Source organism: Psammomys obesus, unplaced genomic scaffold (genome assembly GCF_907164565.1).
Source record: "Psammomys obesus unplaced genomic scaffold, mPsaObe1.curated_primary_1811, whole genome shotgun sequence".
Lineage (NCBI taxonomy): Eukaryota > Metazoa > Chordata > Mammalia > Rodentia > Muridae > Psammomys > Psammomys obesus.
In genome coordinates this window covers 4,933,072-4,938,228 of record NW_026591872.1, presented here as the reverse complement: position 1 = coordinate 4,938,228, position 5,157 = coordinate 4,933,072, and positions in this window count along the sequence as shown.

Genomic DNA, 5,157 nt, shown 5'->3' with positions numbered 1-5,157 from the left:
TCGTTAGTCTTCACTATAATTTATTATTTCTTGACTAAATTTATGCCTAAATATTTTACTCTTTTTCTACTATGTAATTAATTTCATTTTCAGAGTGTTCCTTGATAGTGTATAAAATACCTTGACATTGTGTCTTGCAATTTTTCTGAAACTTTTAAATCTCAACTATCTGTATGAGTACGTGCTTGTGTATGTTCATTCCTTCCAGTTACCACATGCCTCCTCACTCGGGAGGCAGAAGCAGGTGGATTTCTGTGAGTTCAAGGCCAGTCTGCTCTACATAGTGAGTACAGGACAGCCACAATTACACAAACAAACAAACCCTGCCTTTAAAAACAAAAAGAAAGAAGGGAAGGAAGGAAGGAAGGAAGGAAGGAAGGAAGGAAGGAAGGAAGGAAGGAAGGAAGGAAGGATGGAAGGAATTTTTCAATGAGTATGAAAAACAGATGCAGACAGATCCCTGTGAGTTCAAGAGTTTTAGGCCAGTCTGTTCTACATAGTGAATTCAGGACAGCCAGAACTACATAGTAAGACCCTTGAGAGAGAGAGAGAGAGGAAAAAGAAAAAATCTTTTTCATTCCTAGATTTCTTAGTGTTCTTGCTAAGGGAATGGTATTTTGTTAAATGATCTATCTAAATTAACTGATGTATACGTATTTTTCTTTTTTATTGCACATTGTTAACCTTTCATATGTTGAAACCATCCTTATTAAATTATCATTGTGTAATTTCATGTGATCATTGTCTGCAATGCTTTCAGTGTGCTGCAGGACTTATTCTCCCAGCATTTTGTTAGTGATTTCTACAACTATATCCATGAGAAATTTAGGTTTGTATGTTTATTTTCTTGTTATATTTTCCCCTAGATTTGCTATTGAAACAATGGTAACTTAATTGGAGTTACTATTTTTTTATTGGTTTGTATAAGAAATGTCCTCCCATTGCATAGGAAATGTCCTCTCAAAAGGCTCATGTCAAATGCTTAGAATTCAGCTGGTGGATCCAGTCATTGAGAAGGAATCAGATCATGAATGCTGTGGCTTCATCAAAACATTGATTGATACATGATTTGGTGGCATTATTGGCAGCCTTAATAGAAGCTTTCGTAGGAGGGCTCCACTCAGAGTAATCGGGTCTCTGGGGGAGTACCCTTTGGGAGCTGTATGTTGTCCCATGACTTTCTGTGTCTTTGTTTCCATGGACAACATGAAGAGAACAGCTCAGCAATTCCCTGTGTATCCTGCACATCATGATATTGCTGCCTTTTCAATGGCCCAGAAACTGGAGCCATGTGATCACGGACTAAAACCTCTGAAGGCAGTCTGACATAAATCTTTCCTCCCTTAAATCATTTCACTTAGAGATTTTTTTACAGTGAAAGGAATTAAAAAAAAAAACAGAAAGATTCTTTCATGTTGCGTATTTTAGAAGAGTTTGAGAAAAATTTAGTTGTTTGTTTTTTTTTTTTTTCTAGGACCGTGCAGTAGCCTTAATATTTGTGACTTCCTTAAATTCACAGGTTGACCCCTACTCACCAATGGCAATGTCACTATGATATTGTCCTGAACTCACTATGTAAGTATTGAAATGTGATTAGATCAGAGGAGAAGAGCCCCAGTGTATGAGATCAGTAGATTTTTGAAAAAGGTTCCAGAGAGCTAGATATTTGAAGGAACGTATCAAACCTGCCAGTGCCTTCATCTTAGATTTAATGGTCTCCAGAATTGGTAGAAATAGCTTTCTATTATCTGTAACCTACCCAGCCTACATTAGTTTTTATTATGGTTGAAACAGACTAAAATAGCTGTTGTTAATTCTTTAAACATTTAATGATGCCATCAGCTCCTGGTCTATACTTTGTTGGGAATGTTATGAATGTTAATTCATTTTCTGTACTATTATAATTCAATTTAGATTTTCTGTTTCTCATTGAGTTAGTTTTGGTAGTTTGTGTGTTTCTAGGACTTTCTTCTTTTCACCCAGGTTATCTGTTTAATTTTGTAGATTAGTCATAACGTCTTATACATCTTTTTATTTCTGGAATACCTGTATTAATGTCTGTTTCAAGAAGTTTTAATTTTAAAATTACATGTATTTTTGTGTATCTGAGGGTGGGCTGGGAGCCTGAATATATGAATGCAGATACCCACATAGTCCAGAAGAAAGCACTGGATTACCTGGAGCTGGAGTTATAGGTGGTTGTCAGTGGCCTGATGTGGGTGCTGAGAACCAAACTTAGGTTCTCTGCGGGAACAGTCCATACTCTGAACCTCTAAGCCATCTCTTTACCCCTCCTCTCCACAGTTTTATTTTAATTTTAGTGATTTCTATCTGATTTTTAATATTTTTCTTTAGACAGTCTCCCTGTGCAGCTTTTGGCAGGCCTTGAACTCACAGAGATCTCCCAGTCTCTGCCTCCGTAGTGCTGAGATTAAAGGTGTATATTGCCATGTCTAGACCAAATGAAAGATGACTACTTGTCACAAATAGATCCTCAAACTACTGCATTTTAGCAAATAATTGAGATAACATTATTTTAGTCCATCAAATTAGAAAAAATAAGAAATTATAGTATTAATAATGTACGAGGAAATAGTGAAATGTAATTGATAGTAGATAAAATATTAACACTGAGTGCACAGTTGTACAGTTGTCAGTGTTCCTTGAATTTTCAATATTTTTTTCAGTTGACTTAGTTCTAACATGAGGAACTTAACTTCTTCACACAGTAGTGCATGGGCATGAAGGTGCACATATAGGATGTACATACAGGATGTTATATAGTGAAAGTCCAATGACCAAAAGTGTAGTTCATAAATTATAGCACCACGGAACTCTGCAATATATACCCGTGGAAAAAGAAATTCCAGCATTCCATTGTTGGGGCGGAAGGTTATGGTTATAAGGTTATGGGGTGAGAGAATTTCACATTTAATGGGAAAGGCATAATTAAACAAGCTTACTTGAGGCTATCACTTAGAGGAAAGTGGAGACACAGAGATGAATCTCTTCATTTCTGGAATTACTTTGGCTCAGTCCTCTTAGATCCATCCCACAGTAATTAATCACAAGCCAAGATAAGCAGTATGATTCCATTCATTAACCTTATGCATGTGTAATTTATTCATGCATACACATGTGTGTGCATTTTAAAAGAGCTAGAATGAAGCACACAATACATATTAAGAATATATATTAATATATAGTAATAACCATAGCTACCTTTAGGAAGATGAATGAAAATAGGAGAATAAAAATATGTTTCTTTTTTACTATGTTTTATTTGGACTTTGGAGAGGAGTGAATTCATATAAATCCAAAAATATCATATAGGGTCTGGAGAGATGACTCAGTGGTTTAAAGCACATGTTGCTATCTCAGAAGACCGGGATTCAGTTCTCAGCACTCACATGGCAGATCACAACCATTTGTAACTGCAGTTCCAGAGGAGCTGATACCCTTTTCTGGCCTCTGTTGTCACTTCATATGTGTGGTGCACAGACATACATGCAGACAAAATACCCATAGCCATAAAAAAATCAATCTTTTAAGATTAAAAATTTATTATCCAATTAAAAATTGCTTAACAAAATTTGCTAAACTACATTGAAGAAAACTGGGCACTGAGCAGATTCCCTCTTATACTAGCATCAAGAACAATAACAGTGAGCATAGTAGTCTGAGTAATCTTATGTGTCACAACTATAATATATGAAATGTATCCAAGGTTATATACTGAGTAGGTTAAGGGCACAATTTAGGTACCTTTAATGCCATGATAAAAGTGGATTCCAAGACCACAAGAAAGCTTAAAATGGTAACAAAATCTGAAAAATAGACAGAGAAAGTCAGTTGCAGCTCATCCAGCAAACATCTCAGGAAACACAGAGAAGGTCAGAGTTGTGCACAGAGTTCCTGATATGATCAGGAAGAAACTGAGGCGTTTTGCTCTTCTCTGAGACTTTCAATACTGTTACCTATAACTCAGACCACCATCCCTGACCCCACCAAAAAGTTTGACAATGGGAAAAGGAAATAGAGCACTGTAAGTATTTATGGAGTTAATGGCTTCAAAAGGGCCCATGCCACATTTGACAAATTGAAGCAGCAGCGAAAAGCTGTCAGTCTCTGCAAGTAATAACACTGTTTTACTTAAAGAAGCTAGGAAAAATCTACCCAAGTCTAATTTGAATTAATGAGGAGGATTTATAGGAGTGGCATAGTAAGTGGTAAACTATAAATGTTTACTAAGTAGCTCTTCATGACTGAAAACATCTGATGTGTAGTATGTGTTGGTTTTCATCATTTAAATACTCTCACTGTAGCTGATCACTTGTTCTCTGTGTGACTGTGTTAGAAAGCATTCTGTCAGTAGGACAAAATAGCTCTGAAAATCAGCTATAAATAAGCAATGCTTGCTTTTAACTCATGGGCTACATAAATGACCTCATCAGATCTTTACAACAGTCTTGCTACATTGGCATTGCTCCCTCAAACAGACTGGCACCCTCAAATATTAGACATGCTCAATGTCCAAAATCCTTGGCAGAGCCAGCGTTCACATTTGAAAAGATATGAACTGTGTTAAACTAAAGCATTTACAATGGTTGCCCTTGGGTAGTGAAAATATCGGATTTTTCTGCTTCTCTTGGCTTAGTTTTTCCACTGTATAATTAAAGATCCAAGATGACATATACCTGCAGATATGATGACAAGATCTATGATTTTTTTTCCATAGGCTCATTGGTTTGTTGCTACTGAATCTTCTGAAATAGTTTCAAGAAAACCCATTTAAGGGACTGGAGAGATGTGGCTCCATGGGCAAGCATTTCTTATACAACTATGAGAATCTGAGTTCTGATTCCCCAGAACCCACATAAATCTGAACATTTTTTTAACTTCTCTGTTATGCCAGAACTCCTATAGTGAGATGGGATGCAACAATTGGAAAATCCCTACAAGCTAGTGTATGAACAGGCAAAAACAAGACTCTGTCCTGAAAGCAGTAAAGTGGAGACTGGAGAGATGGCTCAGTGGTTAAGAGTGTACTGCACTAACCTTGCTGAGGACCTGAGTTCATTTCCCAGCACCCACATTGGAGGCCCAAACCTGCCTTTAACTCTAATTCCAGGATATTTGGTGTCCTCTTCTGGTCTT